The sequence below is a fragment of the Poecilia latipinna genome, unplaced genomic scaffold (assembly GCF_001443285.1).
Source record: "Poecilia latipinna isolate Pla-1442-1.1 unplaced genomic scaffold, P_latipinna-1.0 Scaffold499, whole genome shotgun sequence".
Taxonomy (NCBI): Eukaryota; Metazoa; Chordata; class Actinopteri; order Cyprinodontiformes; family Poeciliidae; genus Poecilia; species Poecilia latipinna.
In genome coordinates this window covers 186146-207601 of record NW_015113115.1, presented here as the reverse complement: position 1 = coordinate 207601, position 21456 = coordinate 186146, and the positions used below count along the sequence as shown (strand labels likewise).

The following is a 21456-nucleotide window of genomic DNA, read 5'->3' as shown; positions in this document are numbered from 1 at the left end:
ACCCAAACTATTTTTTTTTTTTCATGTTGAATCATAGAGAGGTAGATAAAACTTTAAAATGATTAATCACCAGGTATGATATCTGGCATTTTAAAGGAATTGTTCAGAACTTTTAAGCAAAACAGGAAAAACAGTTTGAACTTGTTAAAATCCAAAACAGGTTTTACATATTTACATGACTGACTGAGAGATTTCGACTCTACATTCTCAGTTTTTCCAAAGGCCAGAGGCTGACTGTAACATTGCGCTCTGTTTACACCAGGGATTTGGTATATTTGTTGCTTTGCAACGAAACAGCCCTCAAACAACTTTAGGTGCTTTTGAAGGTCAGCATGCTTGATAAAGTACAGTTTGGGCTGGAGGCCATCTTTTAAATGAACTCAGCTCTGCTTGCAATCAAGGGAGAGCATCAAGGCAGAGCTTTTTTGTTGTTGTTTAGGAATATCGGTCTTGACCTGAATTCATGCGGGAAGGTATGTGTCGAGACTTAAGTGAAATGCTTTGTTTTTAGGGAATCAGATTGACTTTTTACATGTACGCACATGACCTGACATGATCATTTGGGTTCATATTCATCAGATAAACACAGCACTTTCACACCAAGAGCTTTCTGTGTGCATTAATACCACATTTTATCAGCAGAATTAGGGTAAAAGTTCACCTGGCTTTGATAAGTTAGTCAATTGGGATGTAGGTGTGAAGTGGTAGGCGAACAAGGCAGCACCTTCATTACCTTTACATTTGTTGGTGAGCTGATGCACCTCTGATGGGATGAAGCTGTGAGCAAAAAAGGCTGGCTTTTTTTTTTTTTTTTTTACCAGCATTGAGCAAGAGCTGTTTTGTGAAAAGAGCTTCTGTGGTGAGTTGTTGTTCTGGTGGAGACCGGATAGTTATATGAATGCTACTACTTATTTTGAACAAGCTAAACACATTGTTTTTGACTACCAGACATCAGTTGTTATTGATCAGCATCTCATTTCCATCAATTTATTCCTTTAATGGTGTTTCTGATTGCTTTATATTCCCCGTTGCCAATTTCTTCATGTCTACAATAGGTCTGGTTGACCTTTATAGGGAATGTTGACTGTGTAAACAGTGATTATTAGGGGAACTAAAGGCTCTGGCGTTGCTGATAAGCTGCTAACTGGAGCCTGACCTTGAAAATGTCATTGTATTAGGCTTGTTCAGCCGAGGTGTTCAGCTTCGGCACCTTAAAAATCTTAGGAACCATAAATTAAGTAAACTCAATATTATCTTGGTGGATACATTTGGCCTGTTATTTCCTTTAGCCATTATCATAGAACATTACTAGACAATAACCAAATGTTTGTTTAAATTACATGCATTTACATTAGTTGTTCAGTGTCAAGTGTAACGTTTCAGCATGTTTGAATTAATAACCGAGCTGGTGATGCTCTGATTGCTCAGTAAATATAAAGTGAGTTTGTAACTGGTTGACTTTGTTGGTACAGGGCTTCAAGGACAGTCAGAATTTAGCTAACAGTGAACTTCATTTGAGATGCATCAATGAGATAACGACCACAATCAAATAATTTTGAGCTAGATGTGCCTTGGTACGTGAACATTTGGTAATAAACCTGAAGATCCAGTATGTTGGTTGGTTAATCAACCATAAGATCTAACAGAATGTGGTAACAGCAGAAAGAAAACACCGTTAACCTAGAGGTTTTTAAAAAGGAAGTCAGAGGAAGATTAGAAATGTACATTTGAAAGGAAACTGTTTCTTTACACACATCCAAATATTTCTCCAGTCATTCAGACTGCAAAAGGGTGAGAGAGAGCAAGACTTTCAGCAGATAACTGGACGGCTTAACAAATTACAGCACACTGTGTGCAACTGCTTTTGATCCTAATATAAATAATAAGAAACCAAAAAATGCTGCTGTACATAACAATAATATAGTCCATATAGAAAAAATAAAATCTAAATTCATTATCGACAGGCCAAAGCTTTAGTCAGACAGGAAAAGGTTGCATCACTATAAATGATTTTTTAAATGAGAATACGTAAAGATTTCACATATGCTTTTCAATTTTTAAATGTAGAAGGCAAAACTGTTCACATGTGAAATGGTGAACGCTACAAGAAAAGTTACCCAGAAAGCCTTTTGGATGAGACTGAACCTAATATTGTTTTCTGTTATTCAAACACCTCTTGATGTGATATGACATCTAACTACTTCCTGCATTTCAACCCAACCTTTTCACTCAATTGTGTGTTTCCTGCTTCAGTATCTTTTTTTTTTTTTTAAAAAGCTACTGTTTAAATCACAGGTGTAGGTTATAATCTGAAGCTGCTGCACCCAGTAGTTTAATGATTGGTTTTAAACGCATTGCAGTACTCAACATGAGATAAACTGCCACCATATTTTGTCCTGTAGAGTTCAAAAAGCAAACTTGAAACAGGAGCTAGCAGTGATGTAAGCCCGTTTTATTGTTGACGTCTTCCAGACCTCTGATCTGTTTCTCAACTTGTAAAAGGCCCTATTGTGCCTCACTAATGTCTACTTAATTGTTGATTGATGTGAACCGTATCAGTAAGATCAACTTTTGCTTTTGGTTATGGAAAAACCTACAGGACCTTTCTATATCAGCAATAAATATGAGGACCTTGGCAGGAATGTCTTCTGTATAGTCACTTTACTTTAAATAGACTTTAAAAAAAGAGAGGTTACTTTTGAAGATTCCTTTTGCTTCAACTTTGCCTTGGTATTTTGTATTATTCCTAAGTGTCCTACAAATAGGAGAGGAGTAAGACCTGGATATTGTCAGATTATTAAGTCAGGACAAATGTTTTTGCAAAAGACCAGTGACAACCTTTATTAGTAGATGAAAGGAAATGGTGGAGCTAGATTCAGCTTTTTATCCTTGTGCAATGTAAAAATGAAAGCAATGTTGCCCTTCAGAGTTTTGCAATCCTAGCTGGTCTCAGAGCTTACACGGTTTATTTCCTAGGGCTGCAGAGGACGATGGGCTCCAAAAAGAGAGTTAACAATCTTTAGAGAGATTGAAATCTGCAGATGAATCGGGTTTCCAGTTTCATTGGCTGCCCAGTGCCTGCAGGCAAAGTGGTACAGTTCTGTGTTGCTAGTGGTTCAATCTGAGACTTGATGGACAAAATTGTTGAAAATCCTTAGTTATTTCACAAATTAATGCAAATGTTCTCAAAATATTAGCAACTGTGAAGATGGATTTATTTTTTTTATTGTTGAAACCCTAATGGGAACATGGAACAGTGTGTATTTATGAGTGATTACAGTTGTTCAAATAGTCTGACTGTACAGACTGATAACATAAAATATATTTTTATTGCGTGTATTTTGAGTATTTTTTTTTTGCTTCACTAAATTTAAAGAAATGTGTCTGAGGCTAAAATCATCAGAGATGGATGGATATGTTCTCTAAAGCTGAGTCTGCTAAGTTGCTACCACAATGGATTGGAGGGTGTGGTAAACCTATGATTGCGTTCTCTAATATTGCAAACACAATAAACCTTCATGTTTTATAATCTTTCAACCAGCTCATCATGACTCACAACGTTCCATCCCAAAGTTGAATTCACAGAGATTCCGGGTTTTTATGTCTTACTATCATAGCAACCTCTTGTATCCATTACTTCGTTGTTTAAGCTTCACCAAGACCACCTATCTCCGGGGGAAATTGGGACAACCCATTTGACGCTCAGTATTTCAAGGTAGTGAGGACATTACGCAATATTCGCGGGGATAACGCCTCGTGGCGTTCGCCACCTCAACACTTGTAAATAAACAACCAGAGTCTGACCTCCACTGACACAGCAAGTCCATTTTCCAGAAATAAATCTTGCCAGTGGCGCTCGAATTAAACCTGCACACTCACCCCGTTTTCAAGCCAGCCAGCTGAGCGAGAGCACATCTCCAATTACCTAACTCATAGTCCATCCTTTCACTCTCATGTTATTCTACACGCATACACAGATCAGAGCCCATCTTAACTCTGTGACTCCCCCCATCCGCCTGCTTGTTTTGGTGGTACCTTTTTTTTTGTTTCTTGATCGTATGAAAACGGTACTGATAAGAAAACAAACCCAGACCCTGACACTGGCATTCGGGCTCATACCAAAGCTGTATCAGTTCTGCAATGGGAGTATGACGTATCTGTCTGAGAATGGTGAGAAAGGAGTGAACACATGCCCATCCTTATTTGGATGAGAAGAACTGGTTTGTGGATTTTCTGTTTGCTTTGTGTATGACTGTGATAGCCAGTGGCTGAGCTGGCCAGACACTGGCATCCAGCCACGAGGTTTGGGCCATGAAAGAAAGAGGAACGAGCAGCCGGGGGAATGCGAGGGGGTCTCTGATTCACAGAACTGTTGAGTGACAGCAACAGGGGCAGCACTCAAACTAGCCAGCAAGCTTACTGCTGGTAAACAAGCTCTGCTATTCAGTTCATCTTCTTTGTAAATTCACAACTGGGATGAGATCAAAGTTAAAATCTGATGGTCCTGTTTTTTTGTTTGTTTGTTTGTTTGTTTTTTCGCTCTTGCATTGAGCAGGAGGAGATCAGCTGGAGCTATTTTTGCTGAGGAGTAAATTCAATTTAAATACAGAATTAATTCATGCACATATTTATGTTGGCCTTCATATTTCTGCCTTGTGCTGGCATATGTCTCTCTGGACCGGTGTTCCAGTACAGCACCTGCATTGACTCGTGATGATGAAAGGTTCTGTAGACATTACAGAAAACTTTATCATTTGTGCATTTAAGCAAAAATACAATTTGTATTAATAAAGAACAATAACACCCTGCTTGTTTATTCTAAATGTTTTAGTGGTTTTCTTCATGTGTGATATAAACTACTCTAATTCACAATTTTATACTGCGTTCTGGGGATATAAATTCAGTGCAAAAATGGTAATCTAGATGTTCATAAGTCAATCAGCCTTGGCTCTGATTAACGAACTGTTGGACAGATACAGAAAAATCTCATTTTACTTTCTTGCATCCAGCACTACTTCTATTTTCTATTTATAAATGCATCAACCAAGTAAAGTTTTTGATGTCTAAATGGGGATAGTCTTGCCATTTTCTGTTGCATCTATAACTGCAAAGCACAAGTTTGTCCTATAATCGTTAGAACAAAAAATTAATGGTCAATGGTGTTTTCACATGTGATAGTCCCGTAGACTCGGTTCAACTGGGGACCACTTTTTGTTGGTGCTGTTTATTTTCACACTGTACTGTCAAACAATCCAAATCCTTTGAACAACCTGTTCCCCCCCTCGACTGTGGTGACGCTGCACTAAGAACTACTGAAGGAAATGACGCCAAAACCTCCAAAGACATGAACGCAATTTCCTTAAAAGTTAAACAACAATGCTGAAGAATCAGATTTTAGCAGGTGTAGCATTTCTCCTTTGTCTTTGGTAAAAGACTATAAGCCATTTTCCCCACTAGTGCTAGACTCTTGCATTTATTTTGGTTATAATTACCCAGAATGCTCTTTTGTTTGCTTCCTGCTTTTGGAGTGACCTCCGCTTTCATGCATTTGAACTGTGCCAGAGTTCACCTGCTGTGCCGAAATCCAGGTTGTTAAGCGGGCCAGAGTTTGTTTTTTGCTCTGCAAAAGAATTTGCGTGTTCACACCACCCCAAAAGAACCAAACTTTCTTGGCAAACAAGCAAGTTTGATTCAAGTGGACCAAACAGGGCTGGCACGAATACCACCTAATCATCTCAAGTTGGAAAAAAGAGGACCAAAGAAAAATGGAAGTCAGTAGTCATTAGGAAAAGCTCAAACAGTGCATCCCCAATCTAACTTAAACCCTTACTGTTTAACAAAGTTTTCACTTTGCACACACTGCAGTTACTGGCAATAACATCTCAGCCAGTTGAGCAGCACATGTTAATTTACTGTTGTTGGATCAGCAAGAATTTGGCTCTGCAAAGAGGTCACACATCCTGATGAGAGCAGCGTTTTTCAAAAGACAGATTAAGTAGGTTTGTTACTTAGATATTGAGATGGTAGAACCAACACAGACTAACTTAAACTGTAGTTTTTGATCAATAATTAGACCATATACTTTACATTGGAAAAAACCATGGACATGATTCAAGACAACACAAAGCAAAGGGAAGAGTGTGCTTTTTGTATATAGCTTTTTCTTTGATACACCAACACAAATGCCATAGTTGTGAAGTGGAAAAAAGTAAGGATGTGGTTGGAACTGGATAAAATGTTAATTTCAGTCTCTTTATGCAAGTTAAAACTTTTTAAGTGCTTATGTGGGCTGCTATGTTTGTGTCGAGCATTCCTTTACAGCACAGATTTCAAAGAGACATCTTGTTGGTTTTCATCCCGACACAGATTCTCTGTTTACTTGAGAAAAGTGCCGCAGTCCTCGGTTACTTTTGTACCGGCTGGAGTTACTGGAGCTCAGTGAGTTTGCTGACCTGCAATTAGTGCCGACCATAAACAACCAGAACCCCAGTGAGCGGTGCCACGGGTGGCTGCCCTCACCACGACAATCTGGAGTTTCCCTTTTGTCCTCGAATGTGTCAGATGTAGAGCCAGCTGCCCACCCCGATGTTTCAACTGCACGCCTACTGAGACGACTGAAAGAAAGTTGTGGAGGCGATCGCGAAGTATGCAGAGAGAAAATGTATAAATACAACTGGGGGGGAAGCAATACGTGGCAACGCCTGTGGCTTTAAAGAGGTTTTAGCATGTCACACTCCCCCTTCTGTCTGCCAGAATCAGTTTTAAATATAGTGCCTGATGTCATGTGAAAGCGATGCAAAACCTTGCCTCTATGATCAAATCCGATGCGATGTCCACTCTGGCTTCAGATGCATTATGACATCGTTATCTCCCCTTTATTGGATGTTTTATGTTCTTTCTTTCACAATGATTGCAGCAATTCAATCACATGCCAGATTGTATTTGCCAGATATTTCACTTGTGATGTAATCTTTGGGAAAATATTCACTTGCTTTTGTTGTCATTGGCTTGGAGTGAAGGTATTATATGTATTTCTTTTCCAGATTATCAGCAAATTATCTGGATGTCAGTTTCCAGTTGTGTTGGGAACAAAAGTTCGGCCTAAATCCAGTGTGGATCAGCTAGCTGCCGATCCTCTGGCCTCCTGTATCATTTAGATGAAATGGTAACGAAGACTGTTTTCACAACTGATAGACTCGGTTCTGTTGGGGACCAAAGTTGCAACATTTCTTCCATTTTCAGCTGGTGTGGCTCACTTTCAAATTGCACTGTGTCAAACAAACCAAGTGTTAAAAACTCTGTACATCCCCTCGCCTGTGGTGGAGGTGCACAAAAAGAACACTGAAGGAAACGACATGAAAACCTCTGAAGAAGACATGAGCACAACTTAAGTTTTCACGACCTGTAAAGAAAAATGGAGTGGTGTCAGATTTTACCAGTTGGAGGATTTCTCTTTTACCCTTGATAAAATAATTATTTTTCCCACTAACATAAAAATAAATAAGACTTGTGCTTTTGTTTTAGTTGTATTTTCCCAGAACGCCCTACACTATAGTTCACTTCCTGCTTTTGGAGCGGTGCCCTATCTGCTTGGCATTCACATATGCATTTGAACCGCGTCAGAGTTCACTTCAATCAAATGGAGATCTAGGTTTTTAGGCGGACCAGAGTTCGCTTTTTTGGTCCTCATTAGAGTTTGATTGCACATTCACACCTCACCAAACAAACTGGACGTTCTAGACAAATAAGCTAGAGTTAGGTTAAAAGGGATTGTGAATGCACCCTTCACACATACCTCAGTGGGACAAACGTATGTGCATTTAAACCAGTTCAATGTTCAAGGCAACTCTGCTTAATGCTCTCACAATAATGAAATTTGAAGATGTAGAAAATTGGCCTAAAGAAATAATGTTGCTCCTTTTGGAGGACAAGTGATTCCATATATTTTCATAGGAAAGAATAGAGGGTTCCTACACTCAAAATATATGGAAATTGATTTGGGCTTTTATCTAGGTTTGGGTTGGCATGGATCAAGGTTTAAAAAAAAAAATATATATATATATATACACACACACACAGAAAACATATTTCTTTTTGATTCCTGTCCCATTAACTAAATGTTGAATCCATCCATCTGGTACTTAAACATTATTGAAGGTTCAGATTAAAATTCTGCTTTCGCTGTTAAAACGTAAGTAGTCAAAAGAAACTTTTGTATTAAGAAATGAGCAATTGAATTTAGAACCTGAGAACAGCAGACAGCAAGGCCTTAAACGCCTTTGAATCAAATTTCTTTACCTTGGCCAGTCTGCTATGATGAGAATCTCTGAAACTTTTCTGTGTTTCCCAGTCAAATCCTGTAATATCACATGTGGTTTCGGGGGTTAGCATAATGCAAAGTCTTTGATCCAGGTTGTGTTGAGCTTGACATGTGTTTTTTATTTTTTTCTTCCTTCTTCTCATGGGGATCTCGGTATTTGCTTCAGTTTAACATCAAATGCCTTGCCACACATACGCAGCGCCCAAAGCTCACTTTGACGGCATATGAAATCGTAACGTCCGATTACGGCACATTGCCAGGTTGGATCCAGACCTGATATTTTTTCAGCTTTATACATAAAAGATATCCGCCGCATCATCCTAACCGCAGTCTGCTAAGGTCCTGCAGGAACAACTGTTTGCATCACGGTAACTGTGTGTCAAACACAGACACATGGAAATGTTTTGACTGCCTGTCTGTTCGAAAAAGAAGAAGAAACTGTGGTGCTGTGCCAATTAGAGCGGGAGGAAGGAAGTGGTCAGCTCTAAAAACCCAAGAGTAAACGAAAACCCAGGGGAGGCTTGACCTGGATCCTTTTTTTTTTTTTTTTTTCTCCATTTCATGCTCAGGGCACTTCAAACCGATTACTACACTTTAACCTAAGAGCATTTTAACTCTATTGTCTTCACACATTGTATCACATTATGTAAGTAATGTCTGGCTTGAGCTTCAGACATGTAAGGATTATTATTACCATCCAGGGATTATTTCATAGAAACACTGACATAAAAAAACCTACAAAATCAAATATTAACTTGATTTCACCTACTTTGACCCACTGTGAGCACAAGAAACCAGTATTTAGGTTGGATTATGTGCTTAAATACGAAATCATGTTATCAAGTTCACCCTCTTAGAGCACTAAATAATAATAAAACCTTTCGGTATAAACAGCCTCCCCTCCTCCAGGCCCTTAACTTCTAATAGTTTAGAACCACAAGCTGAACTCAACACTAACATTTCCTTATATAGCTTGTTTTCTTGCCTGAGCCAGACTGCGGGGTAAGAGGGTGAAACCAGCATGTCATGCCCGCAGGGATGAATTTAAGGGGGGGAGTGGTTCTTGTCTAATTTCTGTTGACTCACTGCTTTTAATGAGAAGTGGGACGTGACGCCCGTTGTTGGAGGAAAGGTCGGGAATTGCTCGTTAGTGTCTGCCGGCGTTATTAATTCACTCCGGCCTCTTTTGTCTTTCGCTGTTGTGATTGTTATCGTGCATCATCGAGGAGGGAGCCACGTTTTTGTTTTTGTTTTGTTCTGAGACACGTTCTCGTGTCGGGTCCTCCAGGAGACGCGCTGACCGCAAGGAGATCACATTAATTATTTTATGTCTAGACTTGTTGTCACACGATGCCAAGAAGATGTGTGATGATTTTGCTGCTTACTATGAGAAGATACCTGTTTATTATTTGCTTATGGTCCATCTTACACTGCGAAAACCTCAGTATTTTTATCACTTCCGACGAGTGAGAGAGCGTCATAGCTGCGATTTATATTTATAACCTTTATCCTCTGCTACTTCCTCTTCTAGAAGTAATCATCAGATGCAAGACTAAAGGTACTGTCAGTATAGGATATGAAAATCTGGACCGATGTTGAAATTTGATAAGCCTGTCACAATAAGCAGTTAGTCAATTAATCGCATAATAAGTTAATTACTATTCTGATGATTAATATTTTTTCAAGAGCAAATTTATTTTCAGTTGCTGGATATTCAAAATGTCTTTCAGTTCCAGTCTAGTGTTTGAGAGAGCGCTAACTCACATTATTATCACTATATTATTTGAAAATGGTATCAAAATGACAATATCATAAATGCCCACGCGTCAGTGGCATTTGAATGGAAAGATCAGGTTTTTAAGTTTCAAATTATCGGGCCGATCAAGCTGGAAATCAGTTCATGTCTACGAATCTGCTAAACTCGAGCTGTAAGCATGAGAGCTTACAACTGTTGTTGTCATCTTTTTTTTCTTTCAAGTTTACGTCGTCAACAAGTTGCTTCAATGTTTTCAGTGGTCATATGGTGTAAAAATGTCTGCTTTTATTTCAAACGAGAAAGTTTTCCTGCCAGTTTTCGTTCCACAAGATAAATCCTTTCGTTTTTAACCATCTTGTTCTTCTGCAGGAAAAAAAAAAAAAACGCGTGCAGACGGAAGATGCACTGAGGAATTTGTCTGAAGCAGCAAGGCGCTGATACGCTCAGCCTCAGAGGAAACGGGAAGCCGGCGCCTGGCAGGTGAGCCGAGTCGCACTTTCTGCTGCCTTTTAGTACCGAGCTGTCATCATTCACTGGGTAAACAATTATCACAGCAGGGCTGCTGCATCCCTTTGTTGTGTAATCTCTTCAGGCATGACAGTTTTACATAAGTGCTTCCTGTTTTTTTTCTCTGCTGTACATCAAAAATAACTGTAATCCCACAGGCTTTTCTTGGACTTTTGTTATAGATTTCTTTTTTTTTTCCCCCCTCTCCTTTAGCGGGTTAGGATGCCATGCTGGGTCATACATATAAATCAGTCTACACAATACGACAAGACGCATAAAGAAGCGCTGTTGTCTTAAATCATAACTTGTGGTGGAACTTTCCCAGACAGACTGTTGTTGATGTGTTAGTCATTACGATACCTTGCACACGCCGTGATACCAGAAACATTCTCACTTGTTTACACAACAGTTGTTTAGTCATGGTTTTCCAGGTAGACTGGAGGGCAGCAGTGTGTGCTTCAGTTTCTGTCCTTGCTGCCAGCTGATGAGTTTGACTTTGGTGTCAGTCTGCAAAGATTAACATCTAATCTTGTGTTTTAAAATACACAAGATTGGATGTTTTGTGATGAAAAATAGCTGAGTGAAATTAACAGAAATGTTCCGCTTCCTTATCTTTTGATAAAACAAGACTGACTTTGATTTATATTAAGATGTGCAGTTTCTATCTGAAAACCAGAAAAAGGGAGAGCTGAATATTTTCCGGTAAACGTTTTTTGTATTTCCATGTGTGTCGTCTGATTTTTTTTTTCTTGCATAGTTACGGGAATCACTGCAGTTTTGGTGAAAATGCTTCAGGAGGAAAGGGTTTCAGCACAATATGTTACTGTTTCTGCATTTTGTTATGTCGGGACACTTTCAGTGTTCCAACATTATGAAACACGCTAGACTGAGATTTATTTGGTATTTAGAAACGGATGGCAGTAAAATCCTTAGTTTCTGCAAAGAAGTTGTTTTTCCTGTGGCTTTTTTATATTAGCAATCATATTAGATGTACAGCTTACTGTACATTGAATGAACTTGGAACAGATGAGTAGTATAGTAATGCTTCTGACATGACCTCTAACAATCATAAAACAGCCAATAGTGGATAAACTATTTTCTGGTGTTTCCACAATAGGCTTTGGAGAGGGGGGGAAGAAATCTATAACAAAAGTCCAAGAAAGTTTTTTTTCCTCATGTTTGCTTTGATAATAGGTTAGATTACTTTCACAAGAAAAAAAAAAATAAATATATATGCGACATGTTTTTTAAAAGTTGATAAAAAATGACTGCTGTCTTCAGATTGAAATTAAAAACGTCCGAGGCATAAATATTGGTGCACCAATCTGTTGGCCATCAAAATCAAAGTTTTGAACTTGCTGAGCTTGTTTTTATGCTGTTTTTATTTTTATTTTTTAAGATATTCTTTGAAAAGTAAACAGTCGTAAACTTAATCCTATTTTTTTTCTATACAGTGGATTCAACAAACTACCGGCTTGTCAGTGAAATTGAACTATGTTTACTGTCAGTAGGGTGTTTTAAAAAGGAAGACAGGATGTACAGAGATGTGAGAAGATATTTAAAAAGAAAGTTTGTTTTTGAGACATGTTTGTGGTCCACTCTAGCTGCAAGAGAGTGAGAGAGAGTGAGACTTCAGGAGGTAAACGGGGTACTGAAAGTATTTCAACAAAAGTTTCTCTTTTTTTATCCATATAAGATTTTAACTTCTGTCATGAAACATGCCGAAGTGAGGTGGTTTTTCAAATGCATTGAAATGAGTGTATTCCACAAAACTGGTGTTGAAACACTTTTTTCTCATCACACGAGTCATGATCAACAACCCTGTGTCTTTTCAGCAGACACTAGCTTTTTAAAACGTATCATTGTACTTTCATTCTACAGTGCATAAACGGTGATAATCTTCTACTCCATTCATTTTGTGTTGGGTTAAAACCGCTGCCTTTATCAAGAAACCTGCAGTGTTTTTTTTTTCTTTTTTTTTGTCATGATCAAAGGTTAAATAAAGTTCAAATGAATAGTTACAAACAAAATTGCCTTATCTTAAGTCACAACTGGCAGGTCAGAGTTTAAAGTAAACCAGTGAAGCTTGGTCAGTTCATCTCCAGGCTAAATGTCCTCTACCAATGTTTAAATGTTGCGTTTAGATGGCCGGCGCAATCCGAGGCCAAGTGCTCCTCAGTCCCAGTGGAGGTTTAGAGCACTGTGAAAGTCAATGTCTATTGACTGACGGTAAACAGCGTGTGTAGATCCATCACTTCTTTGACTCATGGATGCTCGTAAAGTTCCTCTGTTTATCGATCGCTGCGTTTCGCCTTTGTAATTGTCAGTGACGAATGGACAGGAATGTGTCCTGTGCTTTTTACCTCTCGAGTTACCACTCCGGTTCTGCTCCTGAAAGTGCCCTTGCCTTCTCGTTTGAGGAGTAAATCATGTACAGTTTTCCCATTAGGACCCGCTTTATGGGACTTAATTGAATTGTAGCATGGAAAGTGTTTACCTTGCAGCAAAAAGTGTGAAAGAGGAGAAAAAGGCTCGACCCATTATGTCCTTGAAGCCTGTTGTGTTAAAATCAGCAGAGATCAATAAATTAGTAGGCGTCTAGAGCACGTAGTCATATCATACTCCTGTGTTTCACCCCCCCATCCAACTCAAAAACCCCTTGTGTTTGTCCTGCTAAGTGGAGTGTGCGAGCTAGCAGCTGTTGGAGTTCCCATCAGAGAGCAGAAATGGATTTCACAAAGAGTCACAGATGTCTGAGACATCAATATAAAATGATCTGTGGGCCAGCTCTCTGCTCCTTTTCCTGCAACTACTGTTTCAGGGAAGTGGATGTGTGAATGCTGCGCTGTACGCTACGCACACGCTTCCCAACCACGACAGTAATTGGATAATTACAGGTGGGATGATGATTTCTACAAATGATGCACAAAAATGTAAACAAAGCAATGACCACTGGATGACTTCCAGAAAACTGTTGATTTAGCTTCTCCTTCTTCTTGAACTTCTCCTCTTGTGTTACCCCATCCTCCTGACCTTGGATTATTTTCTTAAACTTTTTAGATGCACTTTGGTCCTTGGTGGATAAGAGCGTTTGACGAGCAGTGGGTGGAAGTTTCCCATAAATTCCACTAAGTTGTGTCTCCATGTTGCATGCTTTAGTTACCCTGAGTCCATTTCACTTTAGTTATGGTAGGAATGTGCCATTGCATGAGAAAAGGTCATCATTCCTGTCATGGCTCTCTCAAGTCCTTAGTCAAGGCTCCCAACATAAGGACATTCTTTCCCACACACGCAACCATGCTCCGTTTCATCAATAAAATAACTGCTAATGTTTATTATGTTTGGAGCTTGGCTGTTCTTTACTCAGAGCCTATAGATGATGTAAAAATAAACACATTTTCCTGAAAAGACTTGCTCAGTTCATTCTAGTTTATAAATAAACCCACAGTTGTTCCAGTTTATTACTGGCTTCACGAATTAATAACTTCCATACAGTAACCACTGACATGTTATCTACACCCTCATCATTTCATGTCTGCCTTGTGTTTTAGTAACAAAGGAAGATACCTATTTTAGCTAAATACTGCTAACGCTTCATTTAACCAAGCTACATAATGCTAAAGCAGGTCTTTAGCTAAATAATGCTGAAACATTATTTAGCTAAAGACCTGCTTCAGCTAAAGCAGGCTCAATTCATTCTAATTTATAAATAAACCCACAGTTGTTCCAGTTTATTACTGGTTTCATTAATTAATAACTTCCATATAGTAACCACTGAAATGTTACCTACATTATTTAGCACAGCTAAATAATGCTAAAAACCTGTTTCAGCTAAAGATTTGCAGAAGCAAAGCCTTTAGCTTTAGCTAAAGCAGGTGTCATCTGACAGTTTTGATTTGTGGAAAGTATCGATTTGAGAAAATTTGTCACAACTTTAATGTACTCCATATTACTGCGCTGCTACAAAACTACACGACTGCTGCTAAACTTTCAAAGAAATAGCCTTACGATGCTAATCTCACACAACACTATGCAGACACTTTGTCTGCACTTATGAAGAGTCACGTCACAAACTAATTAATTCAGTTAATAATTCTCTTTAAAACTTTGAGGCATTCAAAGAAAAGTAAAACTTTCCTCTCCAGAAAGTAATTTGATTCTTAGTTATTGAGACAAGATGGTGACGTCATGGCAGAAAGCAGTGCTTCCTGACTCAGTGGAAGATTTTGACTCTTCATCCATAATACATGAAATATTCAAGACAAGGGGCACATCCAATATTTCCTAAACTGCCACATCACTTTATTTGTGTCTAAAGCTAATGGCTACCATTAGAATTAAGGATGGTGGTGAAGGACTAATGATCACAGTAATGTGAGGACCAGAAAGAGTGCAAGACTGAGAACATCAGTGTTATGACTGGATTAATGTATAAGACATCAGCTAAAACTCAGTTTCAAGATCAGTTGTCATTGATTCTCATGGACTTATGAACACAATCTTTTTTTCATTTTTCTTTTACAGTGTTGTGCGTTTCTGTCCTGTTGGAAAATATCGAACAGTGTATCAATCAACACCTCAAAGACTTGGGATTGGATCAAATCAGGGAAAATACAGAAAGTGTTTTTATAGATAGTATTCCTTACCTCACAATGCTGTCATGTAATCTGGTTTTCCAATTTATTATCCACCAGTTTGCCCACTGACTTTAAACTCGATCTCCACCAAGTCCTTTGGTCTTCCCACCAATTGTTTTGTTGTTAATTCAGCTTCGTCTTGGCGGTCTCTTTAACAAGACTGATGTTTCAGCTGTTCAGCCTCTGGCCTGGCCTGTGCGGCTCAGGCTTTGAAAATGGAGAGACAATTTGGACTTAAAGCAAGACGGAGCTTAAAGTAGAGATGAAAGAAGTTGTGGAAGTACCAGTAATATTGATGGAAACAGCTGGCAAATGAGCCGGGCCGACCACTACCAGTGATCATGTTTTAATTAATCCATCTGCTCATTTTCAGATTATTAATCGATTATTGTAAATTATTAATTTTACTAAGAAAATCTGACAACTTTATGACGTCTAAGAAGAGAGTTTAGTTCGTGAAAAATGTTTTAATACGTCAAGCGGTGGATCCTTCTGTGGTTTTCAAACCAACTGCAGCCATAAGATCCAACTTTCTGCAAACATTTTTTTTGCGTAAAGTATATTGTTTACTTCATAATCCAGATTCAGGACAGGACTGACTGCTTTATCGTCGTCGTATTTCATTTTTATTCATAAAGCACAGCAGTGAAGTTGGAGAAACAAGCCAGAAATTTAGCTAATCACGAGTCAAGTCACTGCAAAGTGATTTGTTTCTCAATCTTCAGCCTAATACTGCATGCAACAAATTGTGTTTCCCACACAAACTTAGGCAACAGTGTAAAATGGATGGGTTTTTTTTAGCAGCATGGAGTTGCTGTGATGCCCCAGGGCATCACAATCTTAATTGGACTCAATGAAACACTGTTAAGACATGTACAACTGTAAAATTGCTTATGAATTATCTGCTTGTTTGCATAAAGAAAGGTTTGTGATTTTGTAAATTTAGAGTTTATTTAGCATACAAATCCTCTTTAGTATCGTATTGGAAATATAAAAATTAAAAACACTTTTTCACACTAGTGTAGCCTGCATTCAGAGTGGATCATGTGAAAGAGCTGCTCTGCTGCGTATTGTTGGCTTGTTGCGACTACTCGACTCCCAGCCAGACCCCTGATCTTCCCATCCTCTTTAACATGTTTTTTCAGCTGTGTTTACATTCTAGGCCCCCCTAAAAGCTGAAAAGTGGGTTGAATGCCTTCCCCAGTCCTCACCCGCTGACATCTGTCAAATCTGATTATCATTCAAAACCAGCATTCCTCAGGTCTTATGCATAGTGAGCTCTTACCAGTTGGGAAAACTTCCCAAAAATTCACAGAGGAAGACAAACATTGTTTCAAGGTCACTTAAGACAAGCTCTATGTTTTCAAGTAACCAGATATCTCCAAATACTCAAATGAATAAAAGAAACTTTATTAAAAAATAGAAAATACAGGCATTTTCTGAATAAGATCTTTCTAAGACATTTTTTGTTGATTTTAACTAACTGATTGCTAGAAGGAAAAGACTGACATTACATTGCAGCCGTAATGCTTCATGCTAGCCTTTGACTTTTGAATAGGTACTGCATATTTAATTTGTGATCAATATCTTAAGCCAATATGTTTGCAAGCCTGATTATGTGTTCATTGTGCATTATTAGTAAGTATGAAAGCAGACCTACTGAGCTATAAGACGTTTCATTACCATTGTACAGAAAGTCACATCCTATCTCTGCCTGTTATTATTGCAACCCTGTCTTAGGTAGTTATTGTTAAACAGAAATTTACACAGAAACAAAATAACAGACTTAGCAACAACTGGCATATTTTCAGCTTGATCGGTACAGATCAAAGACTGATTGGTTGGCATTTCCAATCGATACTGTGATATCAGGTGGTAGTGGCAACACTCTTTAGTGTGTTTTATGCTACTGACAGAAGAAGGCTCAGTATTTGTTATTTTTAGCACAGGCTGTGTGTTTTAAAAGGAAGTTAGAGGCAGAACAGAGATGTAGGAAACTATTTTAAAGAAAAATGCATTTTCTATGATATGTCTACGGTTCTTCTAGATTGCAACAGAGCAAAATGCGTCAAGACTTCACCGGGTATAGTTCAAAACTTTGAACTGAGATTCAAAGTTCAGAACTTTGCTAATGTTTATAATTGGTAATGCTAAAATGCTAAAACAAGCTTGAAATGCAAACTTTATCATTTTCTTTTTCTAAAGATTACAATAATTTTTTTTTACTCCTAATTTTTTTTAACATTCTTATTATAAGACAACTTTTAATCAACCTAATACAACATGAGGAGGTCAAACAGCCATAGATTGGAAGTCAGCCACAAATCTTCAGCCAATATGCATCTCAACAAACGATATGTTACATGTAAGATCCACCAAGAATTAATGTTAATATTGATAAATGGGAATAAAGGTTCATCTTATTGAAACTCCGACGCTGATTTGGTACCAGAATCATAAATTTCCAGCTGAACTTCTGACGCATAACTATGTGGATATTCCATCATTCAGATTCATTGGCTTATTTAAGTCCATCCTCTAGTTCAGTTGCTTCAGTTGAATAGCAGTAATTGTTTGGTGAATTATGATTTTTATTGTCCTTGATAATGAAATGAACCTCAACAAAAACTACAATCCTGCAATAGATTTTTCATCATTTAAAATTTAAAAAGAAAACACCGTGAGCAACACTGGACTGATAGTTTTTCAACCTGGCAAAAAATTATTTATCAAAAAAAAAAAAAAAAACAGCCATGTGATGAAAGTTTTAGCCATCCATCAAATTTTCCAGACAACCATTTATTTAGGCAGTCACGGCATGATTACTTAGTTTTGATGATGGACAGTTGTGAAGAATGTTGTTCCCCTGACGAGGCCAGGAGGCAGATGGATAGCGTTGTGGTAATGTCGTCAAGATGTTAGCAGTCAAGTTGCGTCATTTGTAAAGAATGAGTGATGATTAAACCAGATAGATCACTCGCCTCAGACTTTTCAAGAAGTGCAGCGATTCAATACTTGCACCAACCAGATTAATGGACCCATCATTTTCAGGTTTTATGCATATAGATGTTATCTTAAAGCTTAAAATCTGGATAAAGGAAGTGAATATCTGAACTGAAAATCAGAGGGCTTCTTTTTTACTTAAGGTTAACAGCTGGACCTGCACTGTGTGTGTGTGTGTGTGTGTGTGTCCTCTAAAAAGGCCCCACAGCACTGATTCATCCAAGGCCGGCTTCTAGATACCATAAATAGTTTGTCTGAGTGCAGTACAAATGTTTTCATGGTTCATCCTGTTCTTTAATTCCCAGCATTTAACTGTTTGCGTTAACTGCAGACAGTGGGACCAGTAAAAGTCTGTTGTGGTTAATTACGAATTACAGCAGGCAGAGAAAGTTCCAGTAGTTTGAATCTGATATGAAGGCAAGTGTGATAAAAGGTGCCACACTTTATCAGTGAATCTCATGGACCCCTTGAGGGTTCTTTGAACATCTCGAAACTTTTCCAGGTCTAAGGAGTTTTTTTTTTTTTTTCAGCCTCTTACAGATGCAAATTTATGATGGTTTCCCTCCAGTATCACAAGGTAATAACTTTTATCCTCAAATTGATGGCGTTTCCCTTTTCTTTGGAAACATTGCGCTACCTCCTGCCAGAGGGCCAGCGGAGCCAAGTCTTTCTTCTGTCGCCAAATGACCAAAATGAAATTAGATTTTCCGGGAGGCGGGAAGGGGAAGTGAAAACTATTTTCAGAAAGAAAAGTGGGACAGGGTTAAAATTGACCAGAAACTCCACGTCATTTTGTATCCTGTCAACCTGAAACACGAGGCAAAGACTGCTTGTTTTGCTTCCTGATATTTGCAAATGTGAACGTCCTCTGTTTGGTCTGACTGAGTTTTTTATCATTATTATTATTATTATTATTATTATTATTATTATTATTATTAATTTATTTATTTTTTTAGTTGCATTATAAAATTTCAGGAGTTCTTTTAAGGTGAAAAATGGAACATCAAGATCAGAGACTTCTGAATAGGCTCTCCCGCTTTCCTCTGCAAAAACGTAAGTAAGTTTGAAGTTGATTGGTTTCTGTTGCATTCTGGATTTTTAACTCATTTGTCTCNTATATCCAGCAGTTATTAGGATGCAGCCCTCTGCTGCCCTCTGCTGGGTCCGAGAGCGGCAGAGATACCAGCGGCCTGAAGCCCGGTGCGGCTGATATATGTAAGTTTTTGGGGGAGGGGGGTTCAAAATATTTGAAGGTACGGTTTATAGTATGGTGTGCTCATAGTTCGGAAAATACGGTAATTGGTCTTAAAATATTTTTTGAAAACGAATTATCTGCAAATAATGCCATCTTTGAGTATCTTTGCTGTAGTAATGAAGCGGCGTAATCATGTAATTTTATTATCACTAGATGGCAGTAGGTACAGAGCATTTTACATTAAAACAAGAGAATTAGTAATGCATCACACCACAGTGTTGTGGCCCTGTTCAGGTGTATTTTTGAAGTGGACATGTTAAGTGCAATTTGAAATAAGAAATGTAAAATATGGCAAAAATAATTTTTTGTGTTTATTTGATTCCTATTCAAGACACTTTGATAAGAATGACTATAATATAGGCGGCTACAGAGTATCTTTTTTTACATTTTTGGTTGGTGGTGTACCTCGTGATTTTTTCAATTAAAACTAAGTACCTTGGCTCACAAAAGGTTGGAAACTGGAAACACTGTCTTAGAGACTCCCTGTTATACTCAGCCCCGGCTCCAGACGAACAAGGGGGGGAAATCAAATTTTTGGGGGGCAAAATGAATTGTAGCTGAACATAGACAACAACAGTAGCCTACATGCTACCTGTTAACAAGCTTAAGGTGCTGTATTGATATTAGCTAGCTAGTCATCTTTTAGCTAACATTACCTGTATCCAACAGCTTTACTCAACAGTCGGTTAGTTTGGGGGAAAAACTGTGAAAAGTTCTTTGCGTTTTGCTGGTTTGCTGCCATGATTCTAACACACCTGCGTAGCTCTGCACAGCAGCAGCAGGTCTCCTTCACTGCTGCACAGGTGTAAACCCAGTACAAGCGTCGTAGCGCTCATGTTGCATTTAAAGGCATCTCGGAAAAACAGGTTACGACATGTTAACAACGGATTAAACAGTTTTAGCTGCTGATAAAAGTGACAGAGGAGACAGATATGGGAAGTGCGGAAGCCCCTACTCTATCAAATTGACAGAGGAATAACAGAGAGTTGGCCATTCTAAGGTAAAAACCCAGCGCATACAGTGTTCATGTTTTGTTTTTGTTTTTTTCATCCAGACGGCTTCCAGCGCCCCCCGCACCTCCTGCAATGGCACGGCGGCCCCCTAGGGGGCGCGCCCCACAGTTTGGGAACCTCTGCTTTAGATCAACATTAGATCCTCTTCTTCTTTCTTTTGTTTGTTATTTTGTTTGTATTTCCTTTTAATTCATGTAAAGCACTTTGAATTGCCTTGTTGCTGAAAATGTGCTATATAAATAAAATTACCTTAGCTTACCTTACCTAAAAGTTGTATTAAAAGTCCATTAAAAGTGCCAACTTTGCATTAAGTGCCATTATTTACGAAATGACGCTTAATGACAACAGTCATAGACATTCATATAGACTCCTTCATGTTCATGACAGATGTTATGTCATGTTTATGACTGTGTCATGTCACTCTTATGCACACCCAGTCAAATAAAGTGTTAAGTTTTTTATCCGAGGAAACCCATCAAATTGCAACACTCCTCCTGATCCAGCTTGTAGTGACAAGAACATAGCTCAATTCAATTTTGCAGCAATCCCTCATACTGACTTTGCATATGATGACAATGGATGAAGCAGCAGTAGATCCATTAGTGAGAAACACACCAACACATGTAAGCTCTGGGCAAGTAGTAAAACATACAGGAATAGCTCCTTCAGTTGTTTTTTGTTAAGGTAAGGCAGTGGTTCCCAAAATTTTTCTCCTGGGCCCCCCCAGTGGTTTCCAAACTATTTCTGGGCCCCCCCACGGCTTACAAATAGCTGTCTGGTTGAACGATGTGTGTGAGCGAAGGGGTGGGGGGTGGATTCTTAGAGACCCCCTGTTATACTCAGCCCCGGGTCCAGACGAACAACGGGGGGGAATCAACTTTTTTGGGGGCTGAACTAGGGCTGTAGCTGAACTAGGGCTGTAGGATAATATCGATATCGCGATATATATCGATATTTTCTTTCCT

The 21456-nt window shown here is 38.6% G+C and overlaps 1 protein-coding gene across 2 annotated transcripts in view; it reads left to right on the top strand.

The window, feature by feature from the left end:
* Window positions 1-21456, top strand: part of peak1 (pseudopodium-enriched atypical kinase 1) — a 100690-nt gene that overhangs the window by 7522 nt on the left and 71712 nt on the right. For both annotated transcript variants that reach the window (XM_015040186.1, XM_015040184.1), the window contains exon 2: window positions 10446-10556. The gene's annotated coding sequence lies outside the window, so the exon portion shown is untranslated. The remainder of the gene's footprint in view (window positions 1-10445; window positions 10557-21456) is intronic.